Source organism: Myotis yumanensis, unplaced genomic scaffold (genome assembly GCF_028538775.1).
Source record: "Myotis yumanensis isolate MYYU_CA2020_CCGP unplaced genomic scaffold, mMyoYum1.0.hap1 SCAF_13, whole genome shotgun sequence".
Taxonomy (NCBI): Eukaryota; Metazoa; Chordata; class Mammalia; order Chiroptera; family Vespertilionidae; genus Myotis; species Myotis yumanensis.
In genome coordinates this window covers 34,445,052-34,467,183 of record NW_027223764.1, presented here as the reverse complement: position 1 = coordinate 34,467,183, position 22,132 = coordinate 34,445,052, and the positions used below count along the sequence as shown (strand labels likewise).

Below are 22,132 nucleotides of genomic sequence, written 5' to 3'. Positions count from 1 at the left end.
TAAAGCATAATTATCTTTATTTTTTAAAGTTAAAATTGAATCATATGTTAAATTATTGGACCAAGACCGGAAAACTAGTTAGTGGCTACACAGAGTTCAGCAGAGGTCTTCAAAATTCAAAGCTAAGATGGACTTTTATATGTCTGACCCCAAACTCTCATTTTATATAGTTGAGTAAATACAAATCTTAAGAGGTTGTCTGAAATAATAATGACAGAATTGCAAGAGAGATGGGTATGTTCCAGCCATTCCCATTCCTTACTGTGTTTCTAGGGTTCTATGGCTGCTCAAAAGCATTTTCTGACCACATTTTAGAATTTTTAATCCAGTATAGTTAATCATTGATACCATTTTTAAAATGAGTGAAAGATGGATTTTACCAATACTCCGTTGAAGAACAAAAATATATATTATCACAAGATTGAAGTATTTATTTTTTAATGTGATTTACTTTTTAAAAAATTTAAATTATTTATTGTTCCAAGTATTGCATATGTCTCTTTTTTCCCCATTTACCTCTCCCCAGCCACTCCCGCCCCCAGCACATGCCCTTGCCTCCCTGCTGTCTGTGTCCATTGGTTATGCTTATATGCATGCATACAAGTCCTTTGGTTGATCACTTACCCGCCCCCCCCCCCCCCCCCCGACACACACACACACACACTCCCAACTCCCACCCTTCCCTGCCTTCCCTGAGGTTTGACAGTCTGTTCGATGCTTTTATGTCACTGGATCTACTTATGTTCATCAGTTTATGTTGTTCATTATATTCCACAAATGATTGAGATCATGTGATATGTATCTTTCTCGGATTGGCTTATTTCACCTAGCATAATGCTCTCCAGGTCCATCCATGTTGCAAATGGTAGGAGTTCTGTATTTATTTTTTTTAAAACCTTATGCAAGAATGAAACAACTCTTCATGTGTGGATTTTGGACTTTCTTGTTCTGTTCTGATCATGAATTTGTGTATTTTTAAAAATATATTTTTTGTTGCTTTCAGAGTGGAAGGGATAGGGAGAGAGAGATAGAAACATCAATGAGAGAGAATAATTGCTTGGCTCTGCCTCCTGCGTGCCCCACACGGGGGATCGAGTGAGCCTGCAACCTGGGCTGGGACGGGGAATCAAACTGTGACCTCCTGGTTCATAGGTTGATGCTCAACCACTGAACCAAGCCAGCCAGGCTGTATTTGTGTATTTGGCCAACCTTCTTTATCTTGCCTGCAGCCAAAGAGCTTCTGCAATGAATGTGTGCTTATGCCACCTCCTGTAGCGATCTTCTAGTGGTTTAAGTGCTGTTTTTCCCGAAGTGCTGACTTGGTGCCCATGGTGGGAAGACATGAGACAGCTACTGGGATGCAGGCTGCAATGATTTCTCTGGGCTCTGCCACCACCATTCATTCAGGTGAATGGTTGAAACTGACTGGGGCAAGAAGAGGCTGGGAGTTGATGCCTTTTATCCCCAATGTGAAGCGTTTCTTCTCTTTTACACTTTTGGCGTCTTGGGAGCATCTCTTCTGGCCTCTGTCTGGTTTTGTGTATAAACCCAACTGCCTTGGTGCTTTGGAAAGCTGGACGGTTGGCTCAGTTTGCCTTCTTTCTTTCTTGTCACAGTTTCAAAGAAGTCAGAGATCTGAACTCTAACGAGGTCCCTCATTGCTTGGCATCCACCCCTGCTCCTCTAGCTCCAGCACCGTCATCACTTTGCCAGCAAAATTATGTTTGGGGCCTCAGGAGGCAACACAGAACCCTTGTTATTGAATCCTCTCACCCAGTTAAAATATTAAAGTGCTCCTGGGAGGAGAGATGAGGAGATATGACATCATAGTGCACAAATGGAAGGGGTAGCTTAGATGAATTCTGAGTTTAACGAGGTAAGAAGAGTGTCAATAAAAGTGAAAGGATATCCATTTATGATGCCTGGTATCTGATTCTTCATCCACCCCCCACCCCACTACTTTGATTATGTGTTTTTATAGAATGTGAGTCAAGTGGCAGCATTTAAGAAACCGAGTTCACGTTTAAACTCTTGTACGCCAAAGCCAAGCCTGTGATTGAGATGTTGGTGAATGCGAGCTGACATTTCAAGATGCATGTGCTGTCAGAACTTTCGATTGACTTAACATAAAGGATGAGGGAAAGCGTGAGCCTCTCAGATAGAATTCCTTTGTCTTTGAACTCTGGAATATGAGTAATCAGGAACAATGCTGCCTCGTGTGAGGCGCAGCCTGAATCCTAATGACACAATTCTAAGAACTGTCAGAATTGACTCATGCCCAATTGAAGGGTATAGGTTACAATGAGGCTGACTAAAAATACCTGATAATTCCTGCTGCTGGCAAAGGTTTGTTTTCACTTTACATCCAGAACAAGCACAATGCAGACACAATGCCCTAAAGGTCTTTGTGTGGAGACACTGGTTTATATCGGGTTGAGATGTGGGAATGCGCTGGCTGGCAGCATTCGCTGTCATTCATTTTGCTTCGCCTCAGGTTGGATCTGACAGCTCAGATGTGTCTTTCTTTCCTCTTGGCTGCTTCACGTGGGATCTTCTTGAATGTGTGTGGTCAGTAGGAAGAAGACTCCCATTGTCTTTGGAATATCAGTTCCAAAACAATTTTCTCTGACATTCAAAGAAGACATGTTTGCTTTTTGTTCTAAAGAGAATAATGTTATTTTCGGCTCTTTAAAAAATGTGTTAGGAATGTGTGTGTGTGTGTGTGTGTGTGTGTGTGTGTGTGTGTTTAGAATCCTGGCTCAGCAGACCAAAAGATCTATAACCAGAAATTGTAAATCTCATGCTCTCACAAAATGATCATTGTTGTTCTGCTTATGAGAAAATCTAATTTCTCAACTGCTCCTCCTGTGTTTTCCAGAGCCACACGAAGTTGCTAAAGGTTTCAGAAATGAAGTTTAGCATTTTCGCCCAGACAGCCAATGCTGGTGTTTACTGTCTCCCTGAAGGTGGAGGGATAATCTATTTTATTTTTTCCTATAAAAATACATTTGGAAACCAACAATGGAAATTGTGCTCCGCAAAAAAATCTGTCTATATAAGGGTTCCATCCATCCTTACATGTCTTTGATCACTAATGAGATAGAACATTTTCCCCATGCTCAGTAAACATATAACATTTTTGGTGTGAATTGTCTATCTATGTCTTTGGGTATTATTTTATTAGAGTATTAATGTTTTCTCATCAATTTATATGAGCTTTTTATGTATTAAGATTATTAGTCTTTTAGCTCCGTGGGTGGCAAATATTTTTCTAGATTTCCTTTACCTCTTAATTCTTTTTATTCTGTTTAACTTGCAAAGTTTAATTTAAAAATCCCACTTATTTTTTAACTATGTTGGAACTGTGAACTGTAGAATTATTTTAAAATGTTTAATTTTTAGAAAATATGTTTGGGCACAATTTCAGATCACATTTTTTATTCAAAAACCAAAAAGGTGGTAAATATGGCTGAAAATGTAGGCTAGAGTCTTGCCAGGAGCTTTGAATTCTCTGCCAAGGAGATAAATCTAGTATAGCCATGCTTCATACCACTTTGGATGCAGTTGTGGATGACGATATGCTAAGGTATCAGGGCATGTTAATCTCTGAAGTAGTGGGGGAGATGCCAAGCTTCCTGGACAGTGTCCTATTATTTCACCTTATCTTTTTAAATTCTCATGGAAGTCCCCTTTGTGGCAGACCTTTTAATAGCTTTATCCATATCACATCTGAACCCATGCTCATACTTATATGTGAGCATCTCTTAACTGAGTCTGTAGAACTCAAATTAGTACCCTGACATTATAAGGTAAATTCATGTCTCCAGCACTCATATTTTTGATGAAAAGTGTTGTCCTAGCTTGGTAATGTTATGGTTCCTGATCACAAATGATCTCCTTTTGGAGGGCAGGATGGTGCAGTAGTTGGAGTCTGGCCCAATAGTTGCTGGTTAGGAATTGTGAGCAAGTTGCCTGAACACTTTAGCCCTCCATTTCCTCGCTTCTAATGGGGGGTACTTAGCTCATGGAGTTATTGTGAAAATGAAATGAATGCACCTTTCTCAAAAATGTTTTGGTCTAGCTCTGGCTGGGTGGCTCAGTCAATTGCAGTGTCATCCCGTACATCAAAAGGTTGCGGGTTGGATTCCAGGCCAGGGCATGTACTTAGATTGTGGGTTCAATTCCCAGTCAGGACACCTGTGGGAGGCAACCAGTCTATGTTTCTCTCTCTGTCTGTCCCTTTCTCTCTCTTTAAAATCAATATAAAGCATATCCGTGGGTGAGTGAGGATTAAAAAAAAAGTTGTGGTCCATTATATGTGTTTGGTAAGTGTTAAATATCACATCATTAACATGCAGATGCCCCTTGCTTTTTCCTTTTCCTCAGTGGATGACATTCTAAGCCCATCTTCCATGTAGTAAGTTTCAAGAGAATGTTGAAACCCAGAAAATTATGAGAACTTAAAACTCTTACTAGTGTAGTAATGAAGCAGTAGACAAGCAGTTGGTGGTGGGTCCAGGAAATGGTGTTTTAAAGTCCCTTTTCAAAATGGTCAAAGTTTCTTGCCATGGACAGTTCCCTGCCCCACATGCCACATAGCTCCATATCCATTGGTGATATTCTAAATGTTGGATCAAAATAGGTGAAACAGGATTGGGGAATGGTAATCTCATTTTGGTTTTTAATGCTACGTGTTTGTTTATTTAGCTAATGTGTGTATTATCACTATGTGTATAGATATTACTGTATATAACATATGTATATACATATGTGTATGCGTAGTATATATAATGATAGAAGTTAGAACTCTAAAAATATCTCAATAATTCCAGATCCCTACTGAGCCTCTTTAAAAAAATATTTTATTGATTTCAGAGAGAGGAAGGGAGATGGAGAGATAGAAACATCCATGATGAGAGATAATTATTGACCAACTGCCTCCTACATGCCCCCGACTGGGGATGGAGCCTGCAACCCAGGCATGTGCCCTGACTGCGAATGGAACAGTGACCTCCTATTCATAGGTTGATGCTCATCCACTGAGCCACACCGACCGGGCCCTACTGACCCTCTTGATAGGAGTGACTCTGCTAATTCTTCCCCAGGGGAGGAGCTTCAGTGTGACGAATGCTGGCCAAGCTACAATAATGGCTTTCTTCCTTCAGGATAGAGTAGAATGGATATCATCTACTGCTCAGTCTCTAACTCCCAACTCAAGAGGTTATTGAAATAAAAAGTGCTTCTCTCTCAGGCCATAAAGAAAATAGGCCACATAAATATTCTTTCTTAGATGCAGGAAAGAGAAAATGACTTCCTGAGGTAACTGATTATGATTTGTCTCTTGAGCCTATAACTAGATGACTGATACTTATGGCGCAGTAAAAGAAAGGAGCTAACATTTATTGAGTGGGCTTTATGCGCAACATGATGTTAACTCATTTGATTCTCCAGTGACTTTGTGAGGCTGGTTTAATTACCCCAATTTATAGATGGGAACTGAGAGGTGAAATAGTTGATAAATAGGAGAACTTGGATTTGAACCCAGATCCAAACAGTCGCCAGAATCATGCTCTTTCCAGGGCTATGCTGTCTGCTGACATATTGGATTCTGAGTCACGGAGACAGGAAAATTGCTCAGAGAATTTCAGGTGTGACCTTTCAAGTACTGGCTGTGGCTGGCCACTCCCAGGGAATTCAGCTGTCGCTGCTGCTAACAATAAGAACTGTGTGGCTGGTTTCCCCTCAGCTGTAAGTCCCCCCTCTCTCTGTTCTCTGCACCTGTTCCCCAGCTTTAGGGTACTCATTGCTCTTTACCTCTGCTCTCTGACCTCTGATCCCTCCTACCTTCCACTAATGTTTTAACATTCACTTAAGTTGCTTCATAGCTACTAAAGCCATGTTGGTGACAGTTATTACCTCACTTATTTATTTCAACTTTGATCCAGTGTGTTGAATATCCAGCTGTAATTGGAGGCATGTATAACTTCCTGAGAAAAGAGTCAGCAATTAAGATGTCAGCCTTGTCAGGATTCCTGGGCACTGTGCTGATAGGTACTTGGAAATAATATAGATGGAACATATGCTAAACCTTCTGGCATATAAATATGTTGCTCTTTAACAGAAAGTTTCCAGGATTCAATAGGCAGCCTTTTGCAATGGTTGAGGTATTCAAGGTTGGATTCTGCCTTTCTTGGTAAGATTAAAAAAAATTAGAAATAGAGGACATGTGTGGTGTAAGGAAAGTAGGTGAGCCTGAGAGTCAGTTATGGACACTCACAGTTTAGTCCCATCCTCACTGCCTGAATGTCACACAGCAAGACACTCTTCTTCTTGGAGCTCTGGTTACTCATCTCTGAAGTAGATAAGGTGTCTACTTCATGGGAATTTTAGTAACATCCGGTACGGTGCCTAGCACAGGGCATCACTGAGAAAATATGAGTTCTTTGTATGTAGACCTGGAAGGGGATGCTTTTTTATTAGTTCTTGCCTTAGGAAATGCATGCATACAGGGGAAAGACTGATTACATTGCCTTTCCTCATATAAAGACTGTATTTCCTTTACAGTGCTATAGCTGTTCCATTTCAAAGAAAGGTTTAAGCTCTCTTGTTTCCCCGATACCTCTGCATGAGCTGAGACTTTGAACTCAATACACAACAGCTTGTTGGGTGCATTCCATACATCTGTTCTGTACAAGTTTTCTTCCTGCCCGATCGGGGGTGCAGTGTGTTGAGAGTCACATTCTGCTGGTAGACTTAGCTATTGATGATTCCAGCACATTTATCATGACGTAGGTGATGCTTCTGAAATTGTGGAGGAGGCCGAAATGACTAATGTGGCAGGTCAAGGCTTCTCAGCTGGATAGGGACAGTGTTCCATCTCAGATTCTGCCCCTTTTCTCTCTCTCTCTCTCTCTCTCTCTCTCTCTCTCTCTCTTCTGTGCTCCCTTATAAAGACTGGCCTCTTTTACCCACCGGCTTTCTTAAGTAAACTCAACGGTTTCTGAAAACGATGTTATATATGCTTAAACAAAGGTTGACAGTTCATGGGTACAAGCCTAGCAAGGTTTTACCTTAATCGGCTACTAGACACTCTGCGGTATCTAAAATTAAAATCAACAACTATTACTTCACTTTTAATTCAACAGATATATGAGTGCTTTTATATACAAGGTATACTTTTTAATGAAAAAGTAAATATTTTTAATCAGCAAATGAGGGAAGGCTTTTCTCTCTATAAAAATACATGTTTTAGAAACATTGAAGTCTACTTTTTCTAAATCATCTCATCAAAGCAATTAACTTGATTAGTAAAAAGGTTTTAAATGGTTTATAGTATTGTACTGTTATCAATATTACAAAAGAAAATGTTCCCTGGGCCAATTTATAATTGTGTTTATTTTTGTCCTAATTCAACCATTGAAAAACCTAAGAAATGTATCATTTTAAAAAATCAGGAATATAGGGAACAGAAGAATGACTACCTTTCATTTTCTATGTTCCTTTTCTAATTATCAATATTGCTACCCATCAGCAGCTGGCACTAAATTTTCTACTGGTTTAAGATCTAATGATAGGGTTGCATTTTCTCAAGCACTTCTATTTAGACAGAAATAAGCTGAAATATGTTACTCTCCACTAATAATTTGGAGCTATGGAGATAATCAGTAGCAGTATGACAGCCCTACAGTATGACTTGTGGAATCAAGAAGTGGGCAAAATCTATCCAGCCAGCGTGGCTCAGTGGTTGAGTGTTGACTTATGAACTAGGAGGTCAGGGTTCGATTCCTGGTCAGGGCATATGCCTGGGTTGTGGCTTCTATCCTGAGAGTTCTGTTTCTATCTCTCTCTCTCTCTCTCCCTTCCTCTCTGAAATCAACAAAATATATTCTTTAAAAATGTGGGTAAAATCCAAAAGAATATTTGGATAGAACTTTGTATATGTTTTCTGTTACTTTATTTGACATTATTTGATTTGTGGACCATTCTTGTGAAATGGGCAGGAAAGCTCTTCTGAATTTAACTTGAGAGATCAAGAAACAGAAGTTGAGTTTCTACAACTTACACAACATCCCATGATTGACCTACCTGGGACTGGAACCCGGACCTTGGTCCCACTTGGTTCTCTTGTCCCACTATTCAACTCACTTACTTAAGAGACCACATGACCTATTTATATAATTTCCCTGGGAGAAGCAGGCAAGCCCTGTTCCTGGGTGGCCTGGACATAAAACATCAAAGGTTAGAATCTGTAACTAAGTATAGAGAAACGAACACCAGTCCACCAAGGCATGTAGGCCTCTACTTTTCCCTTGTTTAAGAGCAAAAGCTATGGTACATTTACACTGTGGAGTACTATACAGGAGTAAAAAAGGACTGATGATCCTTTGAGACAGCATGGAAGGACCTGGAGAGTATTATGCTAAGCGAAATAAATCAGTCAGAGAAAGACAAAGTATCACATGATCTCACTCATATGTGGAATCTAATGAACAAAATATACTGATGAACAAAATAGATAGAGACATAGAAACACAGAACAGACTATTGAATCTCAGAGGGAAGGCAGGAGTAGGTGGGAAGAGATCACTCAAGAAACTTACATGGATATATGAATAACCTATGGACATAGACCAGGGGTGGTCAAACTTTTTGACTCGAAGGCCACAATGGGTTCTTAAACTGGACCGGAGGGCCGGAACAAAAGCATGGATGGAGTGTTTGTGTGAACTAATATAAAGTCAAAGTAAACATCATTACATAAAAGGGTACGGTCTTTTTTTTTTTTTTAGTTTTATTCATTTCAAACGGCCCGCGGGCCTAGTTTGCCCAGGGCTGACATAGACAATAGGGTGGTGAAGGCCTGGGGCGGGGACAGGTGCAGGCTATAAGAGGTCTGTGAGGATAGGGACATCTGTAATACTTTCAACAATAAAGATCCTTTTTTTTTTTTTAAAAAAAGAGCATTTGGGTCTGGACTCATCACACCTGGTAAAGTGTGTTTATTTCTTCCTCTGTGTAACCTGGATGGAGACAGACTAAAAGCTGGTCTGTCCTCTGTCCATTTTGCTGATGCCGGTCAGTTTACTGATTATGTTCACCAGGCTCTAGCTTTTAAGATGAGTCTCCATGGGAATCAATCACTCTTTTTATGGACTTGTCAGTGCTGTGGTCAGCCATATTCAAGGATCATGAAAGATGCTACAAGAATAAGTTATAATAATGTGTTTATTGGAAAACTATGACAGCAAAACCTAAAATAAATCTTGTTCTGTTCAATAGCGATCCCGGGAACAGCATGGAGAGTGGACTGTGAATGGTGGTACTTTTGGAGTGAAGGCACTGTTTACCTTCTAACTCTTGAATGTAGTGATTTACTTTTATGGAGCGTGGTTATTTAGTTTCAATACAGTGTAGTTCCTGTGCATGTTAGAGCCCTTCTTTTCCATTTGGGAGTTGTCTACGTAGAGTAGAGGTGGTGAGGAATTATTGTAGAGGGGCTCAACCCACCAGAGACTTTCCTTCCGGACTTTTGGTTCTAGAAACCCCAAGGAAATTAGTCCATCTCCCTTTTTTCTTTTGCGTATACAGGTAACCTTGAAAAATATACTGAGTAGTTGAGCTTCTGTTCCACAGCTCTCCCATGGAAATTTCTCACAGGCTAGAACTGCTGCTTAGATGGTTGCTATGCAACCGGGAGAGGCGGTCACAAGCTTTGTCACAAGCCAGCAATCAAACAAGAGACATTATTTCCTTTGGATTATGTATTTTTAACATCGGCTCTTGCGTTTTGTATTGTGTACTTACATCAGTTGGGGAGTTTTTATTTGTAGAAATGCCTTTTCCAGAAAAACTATTTTTGGTTTGATCTTGCTAGAAGATTAAAAACAAAAGCAAAAAAGGACAGGCCCACCTTATAGCCAGTAGGTGTTGCAATTAGGCCTTGAGGAAGATAAAATAGTTCTGATAAAAACATGACCGAGTCAAATACTGCTTTAGCCACTCTTTTATTAAGAAAACATGCATGTAGCTTTGCATTCTCCTACTTCTCTGACATACGTCGGTGGCTTTGACCCTGCATTAGCTTCCCCTCTTTTGTCCTAGAAAGTCATCTCTGAACAGAAGATCAGAAACCTTTGTCATTGGGATTTATTCTGACTGAATTCTTTGGAGCCATCTTTTATGCAAATCCTCTTGACCTTCACAGATTTTGTCTTTCAAACACCAATCAACCAGCTTTTAAACAAACGCTTGGGCAAAAGCTTGTAACCAGTGTATATATTTTCAGTGATCCAGTTTTAATTCTCTGTTGGTGTTTATTGAGTGAAACTGAGGTGTGCCTCAGAACGCTTCAGGGTTCTCTTACAGGTGGAGCAGAGGGTAGGGGAGGGGTAAAATGATACAGATTTCTGCCAGGTCCCACAGGAGAAAGCGATGGATTGTAGCGTCTGTGTATCAGCGAGCTTGATATTGCTATCTGGCAATATTGCAGTCTAGGTTATTGAACGAATAGCTTGTGATGAGTCAGAGGAAGTGGTGATAATTAGTTGCCAACATGATTTCACTAGGAAAATCTCATGTGAAATTAAACCTGTTTTCTTTCTGATGATTTAACTATGCTGGTTATTCATGCAATTCTATAGCCACTGGATATGGATTTTAGTAACACATTTGATGGAATTTCTTATGATAATCAACATTTCATCATTGCAATCCTTAACTTTTATGCCTTAAAATAGCACTTAGCATGTTTTTTTTTTTTCCCCCTGCAACGGGCTCTCTATGTAAATTATTTGAAGATAGAAGTGTTTTTGAAATTCAGGGATATGATATAACATTTGCATGTACACATTATCATTTGCATTTCCCCTCATAATTTGGCCTACTGTGAGAAAAACATTTGCTTTTTATCGTTTGAAGTCACTGTTTTGCATTGTATTGCATGAGGCCATGCTTGCATTTTAGGACAGAGCTACTGGAAGCATTTGGGATGAGCTTATACCATGTGTCCTTCCCAAGCAGGTAGGGGTCCAGTGCTGGCCTTGGTCATTGCTGGGGTTTTGTTTATGAGGTGTCAGTGTGTCAGTGACTATTGGAAAAAGGCCCAATACCTTCTCTCCAATTCCACATTCCGTTTGAGTTCTTTGTAGAAAATGGAGAGTGGACTGTTTATACATAAAACATTCGTTAGGAAAGCTGGCTTCTTTCATTTCGTCAGTGGACAGACATCTGCTGAGTAGGGTCCTCATTGGTTTGAAGACAAGTGGGGCAGGTGCATTCCTGTTGCATGCTAACCTCTGCCTTGACCTTTTTGAGAATATTTGGCACACTGATGAGGCCTGGGAACCCCTTCTCGGAAGACAATTTTAAGTCTGTAAAATAAAATGGTGGATAAGTTAATTATGTTGAAATAGTTATCTAAAGGTTAAGAATTGTGATAAAGTAATAGGCATACTTAATGCATTAGGTAATAAAGGCTAGCAGAGGGTTTAATATCAGCTGTACTTTTTAAGTCATGATGAATTTAAGCAATATCATGAGATATTTGCTGAACTGTAGTGTGATAAGAAAGTAATGTTTATTTCTACTGGTGTCAAAGTCACAGGTACTGCAAATGCTCTGTGTCTTGTGTCATGCCTATATTTGTAATCCAAGGCGATGCTAGATTTCAGTTAGATGTTAGTGAAAATAAAGATGCACTTTCCCCCATCCAGGATCTATCCACAGACCCATGGAGGGGGGTGGTGTCCGTATACCCCAATTTTAGAACACCAATTCTCAAAAGTAATTGTTTTAAAAACAAAAAGAAAAATACCATATTAATATAAGGATATGATATATTCTTTCCAGATGGTAAACCCTCTGGAGTTAGAGTCCTTGGGGATATTCCAATTTATATATATATCTTGAACTATATTAAATATATGTGATAGCAGAGACAAGTGAGTTTCAGACATGTATATTGTTCATTTGGCCTAATTATCAATAGAATGAAATGATAAATCTTTATAGAAGGTATTAAATGGCTGGGCCCTTTGCCACACTTTCATTATATTATTGAAGAAGCATAAGAAGTAAAACCACAGTTTAAATGGAGAAATTTCATCTGAACAGCCTCTAAGAGGCCAAGGGGAAATGCCCAACTCATTCGTGAATAATGCCAGTAATATTGAAAATCTTTTATACAAATAATAGCACTGATTTCATAGGTAATTGCGAGTTGGTACATGTGTAATACTCAGAGTCATGCCTGACACATAGTAAGCCCTTTGTTAGTGCTATTATGATTGTTCCAGCATGTTATTGCTACTAAGTTCTACAAATATGTTGTGAAGGCCATGAAGCTTTATCTCTCATTTCAAAGAACCATGTTTACATATAAAACAGTAATACTGTCCTTATCAGCTCCTGATTGTGGGATGATATCAGGGACATATTTAACTTTTTAAAAATAGGTAATAGGTGAACATTACATAAAATCTTAAAGCTCTAAAAGTGTAGATATAAGAAAAATAAGTCTTGGCTTCTTTTTACCTCAGGCATCCAGTCACCCTTCCCAGAGATAATGCTTTACGTAAAAAATAATAGATTTATCTTTACAGGAAGATTTTATGCATATAGAGTTTTATACACACATGCATAGTCTTTTTAATACGGAAAAGAAAATGATTTCATGCTATATGTATTCTACTTCACCCTGAGTATATCAATAAATAACATGTCCTTGAGGTCATTCCATGTAGAGTTGCCTTCTTTTAAATACACTTTTTATGTCAGAATAATTTTAGACTTACTTTGAACAGTTGCAAAGATAGTTCAGAGTCCCTATACTCCATTCCCAGTTCCCTAATGTAGCTGTCTTACATTACCATGGTACAAAACTGAGCAGCATTGGTACATCACTATTTACTAAATGACACACTTTATGTGGATTTCACTAGTTTTACCCTTCTGTCCTGTTTTCTGTTCCCAGCTCCATATTACATTTAGTCATCTGTCTCCTAGAGCCTTCTCCAGCCTGAGGTAGTTTCTCAGGTTTTGACGACCTTGACAGTTTTGAGGAATGCTGGCGAGGTATTTTGTAGAATGTCCCTTTATTTGAGTTTGTCTCCTGGTTAGACTGGCTATGGCTCTGGGGGAACATGGCCACAGAGGTGAAGTCCCCTTCTCATCACCACATCAAGAGTACATGCTGTCAACCTCGCTGGTTTGGCTCAGTGGATAGAGCGTCGGCCTGTGGACTGAAGGGTCTTGGGTTCAGTTCTGGTCAAGGGCACATACCTGGGTTGCAGGCTGGTCAGGGCATGTGCAGGAGGCAGCCAATCGATGTGTCTCTCTCATGGAGCCACAATGTTTCTCTCTCTCTGGCTTTCCCCCTCCCTTCTACTCTCTCTAAAAATCAATGGAAAAATATCGTTGGGTGAGGATTATCCAAAAAAAAAAAAAAAAAAAGAGTACATGATGTCAACATGGCTTATCACAGGTGATGCTGACCTCAGTCTCCTGCACAAGGCAGTGTCTGCCAGGTTTTGCACTAAAAAGTTACTTTTTCTTCCCTTTCCATATTCCTCTTTTTGGAAATAAGTTACCAAATGCAGTCCACACTTAAGGAGTGGGGACTGAAGTTCCACTTCTTTGAGAGGAGGATGCCGCACGCGCGTGTGTGTGTGTTGTGTGAGTGTGTGTTTAATGGCTTTGTCATATTCCATTAGAGTTTATGTGACATGTGAAAAGTCTATTTTGACTTCTATTAATTTTCCCCACAATAAAAAGCAGATTTAGAGCCCTTTAAGCTGCTCCCCCCAATCTAACCATTCTCTTTATTTTTTATTTTGGGGAATCTCCCTTTAGCTGCCCAGGCACCTCTTTTTTTTTTTTTTTATAATGTTTTTGTTTATACTTTCCTAATTTTGGTTAGGCTTGTGTAAAGAGCTGAATTAAAAATAAACAACATACTGCTTTGTTGGCCTCATTGATATTCACAGACAATAATTGCTAAGCTTCTTACCTGACAGCATATTATTTGCTTCAGGTGACCACATAAGCAGTTCTTCATGGAGCCATAGTGGTGAAATTCTTCATACGTAGGATGCTTCTGTCTTATCAAAGGCTACATATAACTCTGCAACATGAAACTTCTGTAGGTACTCATATCTTTCTGGGCTCTTTATTCAGCTAACAGGTATTTATTGAGCTTTTGCCATGTTTCAGCTATGATTTGGTGGTAAAGTAAATGAGGTGCCTGGCATGAGACAGATCGTGTCTATAATGGGAGACACAGACAATACACACGTTAAAGATGAATGGAAAAGATCATTTTAGAGAGTGGTAAGTGCTGTGGAGAAAATAACCAGGGTGAAGTGCTAGCGAATTGCTTGGTCTTGATGGTTGTATAGGGGATGCCTTTGGTTCTGCGGCCAGTGAAGTCCTTGGGAAGCAGACACTGAGTATTCCAGCAAAATCTGGAGTTGGAAGTGGGCTTGGTGAGTGCCAAGAATAAAGAGGAAGACAGAACAGCAGGGAGGGGCTGTGGAGGGAGGGCGCCAGGCCTGGTCCATGCTGGGCTTCCCAGGCAGTGTTACATTTAATCCAGATGGTTTTAAGCGGGGTGATGTGTTGTAGTTGCTGTGTGGAAAATGGATTGTAGGGGACAGAAGAGGAAGCAATAACACCAGTTAGGAGACCATCATAACAGTCCATGTGAAAGAAAGATGATGGCTTGCACCAGGGAAGTAGCAAGAGATGGATAAACGTGGACAGATTGGGATATATGTATTTTAGGGATAGAGCTGCCTACATTTGTAGATGAATCTGATTAAATTATTACACAGAGGGGGAATCAACAAGTAAGATAAAGTGATAATGCCATAGAAGCTGCCTCAAATATAGATCATCTTTCATGCAATTCTAATGCTAGAAAATTTGGCATAAGAAGAGTGTCATCAGCATTCTATTCTTCACGATGTTTTATAAGAACACAGCTATCAAATATTGACATGAACACTCTAGGAATGTTAAAAAGTCATGTCCACTATAATCTACACATCGTGACGGGAGAGGAAACTTGTTTATCAAGTTAATGAGCTCTTAATTTTTATTATCTTATAAGTCTACCATAATTACCAAGACCACAGTAGTAAGAATTTGTCTTTAGGGGTTATTAACAAATTAGGGGAGTTCATCATCATTTATTTGATCATTACTACTCCAGAAATTCTCATCTTAGTAATAATATTTTTTATGTGAATTACTTTTATGTCATAATGATTGTAATATTCAGCAAAACAGAGCAAGTTTACATAAGACATTGATATTTAACTGTGAAATCACTGAGAAAACATTTCATTTCGGAGCTGTTACTTTCATGAAAAATGCTTTTTGATAAAGGAATTTCTTTGGAATGAATAAATGTAGTCACAGTTTTGATATTTTGAATTTGATATCCTAAACAACACTTTATTTTATGAGAAATTAGAATTTAATTTTATGAGAATTGGTTTTAAGTTTCCAAGGAATTATTTTCTTTTCTGTGTGAAGAAACATTGCTATCCTATATAATAAAAGGCTAATATGCAAATCGACCAAACAGTAGAATGACCAGTCACTATGATGCACACTGACCACCAGGGGACAGACGCTCAATGCAAGAGCTGCCCCCTGGTGGTTAGTGCACTCCCACAGGGGGAGCGCCACTCAGCCAGAAGCTGGGCTCATGGCTGATGAGCGCAGCGGAGGTGGCAGGAGCCTAAGCCGTCAGTCGGACATCCCCCGAGGGCTCCTGGACTGTGAGAGGGTGCAGGCCGGGCTGAGGGACCCCCCTACCCCTGAGTGCATGAATTTCATGCACCAGGCCTCTAGTTAAATATAAAAAACCTTAGTTGGGCTCAATTTAATATTTTTGAGTTATGTAGTCAAGACAGGGACAATTTATTTTTGCATTCTAGAAGTAAGGGTTTGCTAAGGAACTGATTAGGTATATAGAGAAGGGAAATATTTGCCTCTAGTAAAGTTTAAGAAGTATCACATAAATAGATGAATATCACAAATGGGTGTTGTAGATGTATTAACTTTACATGGTTCTTTTCTGTTTATTAGGGTGGCTATAGCTATAATAGTTTAATATAACAGCTAATTTGTGTCCAGTGTACCAGGTATGTCTGCATCACTGTTTTTGTGTTCTTTTTTTAAGAATAATATGCTATATGTTGAAATGGGCTTCCCTATCAGCATATAAGTTAGTTTCAAACAAAGAACTCTGCCCAAATGTGTCATTTGGAGTATACTTAACTCAAATGCTGAATCTTCTTTAGTATCATTTCACCAAAAGTTTTAGGAGGATTTCAGTTAAGTCAAGTCTAGAGATAGGAACCAAACTTTGTGAACCACTTAAAAACATACACTTTAAGAATTATGACAATAAAGAAAAAAAAAATTAAATTTCTTTAGTCCTTATAAGGAATGCTTTGCTATTTTATTTTGTTACTCATTTTTAAAATATATTTTTATTGATTTCAGAGAGGAAGGGAAAGGGAGAGAGAGAGATGGAAACATCAATGATGAGAATCATTGATCGGCTGCTTCCTGCACACCCACTACTGGGGATCGAGCCTGCAACCGGGCATTTGCCCTTGACTGGAATCGAACGTGGCACCTTTCAGTCCACAAGCCGATGCTCTATCCACTGAGCCAAATAGGCTAGGGCTTTTGTTATTCTTAAGAAAGAATTGTGGTTCTCATAGTCCAAGGAGACTCTTTCTCAAAGCAGCACAAACCAGAAGTTGCCATTATGAATTAGGTTGCTCCTTTGATGAATTTTACTTGGACAAGGAGGAGCTCTGTAGAAAGCGGCATGATAGATACAGCAATGACATCGAAGCAGTCCTTTTCTAAAGAATTTCTGTCTAGTTGCAGAAATTACATGGACACATTTTGTAAAAGTCCCGCTCATGTTCTATCTTGAATTCTTTCTGTGAATGCCCAGGAGGATGAAGACAGCATGCTAGGCCAGCTTATAGTAGGACAAAGTCCAGCCAGACACAAGAAATTCCATGGAATGTGGCCTTTAATCTGATTCTTGAGGGAGATGCAGAATTTAAACAGGTGAAGAGTGGTAGAGGTGGGAAATGACCACACTTATTCTGGCTCTTCTGTTGTAGCCAGGGGTTATACCTGTCACTACTGGTCATTGGGCAGCTTACAAAGTGCTCTGATCAGAGAGGCTACTGAACGAATACAATGGCATGGATGGATATCATATTTGTACACTGACAGTACACAGATGACTAATGTGTGTTTAAGTCAATTAATTAAACAAGGTAACATCTACACTAATAAAAGACAAACATGCAAATTGACCATACCTTCGCTACACCTTAAGCCACGCTTACCAGCCAATCAGAGTATCTATATGTAAATCAACCCAACCAAGATGGCGTCTGGCAGCCACGGAGCTGGAGCAAGCAGGAGGCTTGGTTGCCCCAGTGATGGAGGAAGCCAAGCTTCCCACCTGCTCTGGCCGGCTCTGAGCTCCACTCAAGGCTACAAAGTTTCAAGTATAGAAGGTAAATAAATCCCAGAATAAAAAAAAAAAAAAAGGAGAGGCTGGGAGCTTCTGTCGCTGGGGGGCTTGGCCAGCCTGAAAACGGCCCTCAGCCCCTCACCCAGACTGGCCAGGCACCCCAGTGGGGACCCCCACCCTAAAGCGGGTTTGGCCAGCCTGAAAACAGCCATCATCCCCTCACCCAGGCTGACCAGGCACCCCAGTGGGGACCCCCACCCTGAAGGGGGTGTGACCAACCTGCAAACAGCCATCAGCCCCTCACCCAGGCTGGCCGGCATCCCTGTGGGGACCCCCACCCTGAAGGGGTGAGACCAGCCTGCAAACACCCATCAAACCCTCACCCAGGCTGGCCAGGCAACCAAGCGGGACCCCCAACCTGATCTGGGACACCCTTCAGAGCAAACCATCCGGCCCCCACCTGTGCACCTATATAGTAAAAGGGTAATATGCAAATTGACCCTAACAGCAGAATGACTGGGAATGACTGGTCACTATGACACACAGTGACCACCAGGGGGCAGATGCTCAATGCAGGAGCTGTCCCCCAGTGGATAGTGCGCTCCCACAGGGGGAGCTCTGCTCAGCCACAAGCCAGGCTGATGGCTGCCAGCACAGCAGTGGTGGTGGGAGCCTCTTCTGCCTCCTCACCAGCACTAAGGATGTCCGACTGCAGCTTAGGTCTGCTCCCTGCTGGTAAGTGGACATCCCCTGAGGGCTGCCGGGCTTCCCGAGGGATGTCTGACTGCCAGCTTGGGCCCGATCCCCCAGGGCGCGGGCCTAAGCCAGCAGGTGGACATCCTCCGAGGGGTTCCAGACTGCAAGAGGGCATAGGCCGGGCTGAGGGACCCCCCCCCCCCCCGCACAAATTTTTGTGCACCGGGCCTCTAGTAATCCTATAACCTTTATTCACATAATGATATCTTGGCAGTCTGTTTTATTCGCTTCTGTTCTGATTTGCAATTCCTGATTTGATTGCTACAAAATCAGAAGGAGAAAAAAACGTCTTTGGTAGGAAACATAATTCATAAGGATTTCTCTGGATAAATGTTGATAGACATCTCTGAGATGAGTTTTTGGGTTTCTAGTCTCCTGGTCTAGAAGTCTCTAAAGAGACAATTGTTTTAATGTTTCTATTTTCCAACATTTGGAGGTCCACTTTAGTGGAGGGGAATGCTAAGAATGTTAAATGGACACATTTTTTAAAAATTTAAATTGATCTTTATTGTTGAAAGTATTACAGATGTTTCCCCTTTCCCCCATTAAAATGGACACATTTAAAATAGCTGTATTTTTTTTAATCAGAAAAATTTCCTATTCAGAGTGAATCCTTTATATAATATAGAGTAAATTTTTAATGTAAATAGTCTTTTTTTGTAATTTACTTGCTTATATCTTATCTAAGTTTTGGGTTTCTAGTCTCCTAGTCTGCTAGGACTCTAAATGAATAGTTGATTTAATGATTCAGTTTTCTTCTATTTGGAGCTCATTTTGTGATAGGAATCCTAATAAGATTTTTAAAGAATACATTTAAATGGCTTTATTTTTGAAAGGAAGAATTGCATACTTACAGTGAATTCTTTTATATGATTCAGATACATTTTTCAACTTAGTCTTCCTGTAATTTACTGATTTCAAAATTTGTATATTGCATTTGATTAAAGTGAGGCATGTTCTGTATCCTGTTGACTTTATATTAAGACCATTAAAGCATCCAATAGAAAAACCTGTGGGTACCTGTCATCATTTTGTTCAAAGACCCTACCAGGTTTGGAAGATAGAGAATCTGGAAAATTATTTTTGACACAGTATAAAAATATGAGTTTGCTTGGCTTCCACAATAAGCTAATCACTGTGAAAGAGTCTGTTTCCATGTGTGATTAGAGCAAGCATTTTTGACATATAAAATATTGTTCTGATTAATGATCATAAGAATGGATTTTTGGGGGCAGATTTTAATTTCAGTTTTGATGTTCCATTATGTTGAGTGTTCAGCCATTTCACAGCCTGTTAAAGATCTATTTCAAGCATTGTTTTCCCCTTCTGAACATTTTCACACTATCTAATTATTAAGAGAACACACAGTATGTAGGACAAAGCCACATGTGCAAAACTGACAATCCCAGAAGTGTTATTATTCTTATTTGCATTACCATCTTATTCATGTTGGGTAAAATCCATGTATTTCTCTCACATTTCTCTTCTTTTCCTCACTGAGCATCATAGCAGGGATGCTGAACATGATATTGCAGGCATGGTGTTAGGAATATTAAAAAGGCTAAGCACCTCACGCCGAAGAATTGCGTGGAAGGAAAAGATTCAGCATGAACTGTCAATCTGTCCTCTCTCCCCTTTTAATTTCTCTGACTTTCTTCTTGGCAGTATCTTGGGGGAAATATGGAGCTTTCACCTGTCGTTTAAAATTTTTGATCTTCTAAGTATTTGAATTGACAGGCCCTATGCTTAATATCCAGGTCTGGACATTTTATTTTTTTCTCTAGAATGTTCCAGTCCCTCAGGCCCCAGAGCTTGTTGGAAGAGGTAACAATCTAAAGTAGTGGTTCTCAACCTTCCTAATGCCGTGACCCTTTAATACAGTTCCTCATGTTGTGGTGACCCCCCAACCATAAAATTATTTTCATTGCTACTTCTTAACTGTAATTTTGCTACTGTTATGAATTGTAATGTAAATATCTGATATGCAGGATGTATTTTCATTGTTACAAATTGAACATAATTAAAGCATAGTGATTAATCACAAAAACAATATGTAATTATATATGTGTTTTCTGATGGTCTTAGGAGACCCCTGTGAAAGGGTCATTCGACCCCCAAAGGGGTCGCGACCCACAGGTTGAGAACCGCTGATCTAAAGGATGCCATTCAGCCAGAATCAGTCTATGATTGAAATGATTACCTAAGAGGAGCAATTACCATTCTCTGTAAGGTGATTGCAAAGAGGCCAGAGAGCATGTGTTTCTCAGGCAAAATCAAGGACTAATCCTGTAAGCTTCTAAGACCTGTTCATAGTGAACCTATTGCTATGCCATCCTAGTCCAAACAAAGTTATAAAAATAGGTTTGCTATGAATATAAATTTTCTGCAGATTAAACACAGGCTGCGTAATGCCAAAGATCTGTAAAAATTTTGTGTGTTTACATATTATTATTATAGATATACCTGTGTCAGAAAAAAGAGAGAAATTATATATATAATATATATATGTGTGTGTATGTGTATATGTGTGTATATATCTATATCTATATCTATATCTATATATCTCCTTGTAGGTAAAATGCAAAAGGTATGATCATGATTATGTTAATAATATTGGTTTATAATAACATTGCAAAATGTATGATAACAAATGTCTTAATAACATATGTTTGAAACACAAGAGACTGAAGAAAATCAGATACATGTTGTGAGCCAGTCTCTTAGAAGAAGTTAGTTTTTAACTGACAAAGAGATTTATTTTTAAAGAAAGCGTCAAAAGAACCAAATCGAATACATTGAATTATTAAATGGTGCCTCATTTGATAGAAGTGAAAGGTGTAGCCCAGGACTTGGTCTTAGATTGTATGTCTTTCCATGGCTGTAGCTCCCGCTTTAACTATTTCCATGTAGAAAGATAGAGAGGATTATAGGGAAAGAGACAGAAAGGGAAGTTCAAATCTTTATATAGGTAGATGGGCAGGTTAGAGAGAGACAGGGGAGAGAGGAAAAGAAACTGTTTATTTTAGATTGTTCTCATGCTTCATATACATTTAAAGTGGATAATTTCTTGATAATTTTGTGTTATATAAACTTCCTCTATGGATATTTGTCATTTACCCAATACCAGGGTGTAGGGAAGAAAGCCTCTACAGGTGACTTAAACCACATTTGTTTTTTTAGAGCACATGGAAAGTAGATGTTGGTTCCAGGTCATCTATCTTTAATGTATAAGTAAGTGCTTTCACTGTAATAGCTTTTGAGTCAAAGGTTAAAGGCGTTTCACTCACAGAGATGCATGTAGACACCTTCATTTCTTTCATTTCTAGGTTTTTTGTTAGCAGAAAAATAAAGGGATAAATAAAACTTGAGTGAGAAATTCACCACAATTCCTTTGAATAGGAGTATTTTTCTTAAAATATTTTAATGAAAATTATCTTTAAGACATACTTAATTTTATTGTAGAAAAACCCCAATTTGGCCAGCCAGCCGTAAAGATCCTGAAGGAAATGAATAAATACTTGTGTAAATATTGAGAATGCCCAGAAAACACACTTGATCTTAGCCAAAAGGCCGAGAAGCAATCCAGAAAGCAATGGAAACCTTAAAAATTATGATTTTTATATCACTATCCTTTTCCTGATTGTGGATTAAAGACTTTTACTTGCTACATGAAAAGGATTTGGAGCTGCCATGTCCCCTAAAGCTGCCTTTCACACTTACTTCTACAGTACCCTCAAGTACTTACTCTCTTTCCAGTGAGTTCTTGGAGATCTAGGAAAGACATCCTGGGAAGGAAATCGAGGAATAGCATCTTATATAAGGCAATACTTCATATGTTTTGAATGAAACACATTTTGTTTT

The 22,132-nt window shown here is 39.4% G+C and overlaps 1 pseudogene; it reads right to left on the bottom strand.

Moving 5' to 3' along the window:
- Positions 1-21,696: 21,696 nt before the first annotated feature.
- On the bottom strand, positions 21,697-21,853 carry LOC139022241 (U2 spliceosomal RNA; annotated as a pseudogene).
- Positions 21,854-22,132: the final 279 nt, after the last annotated feature.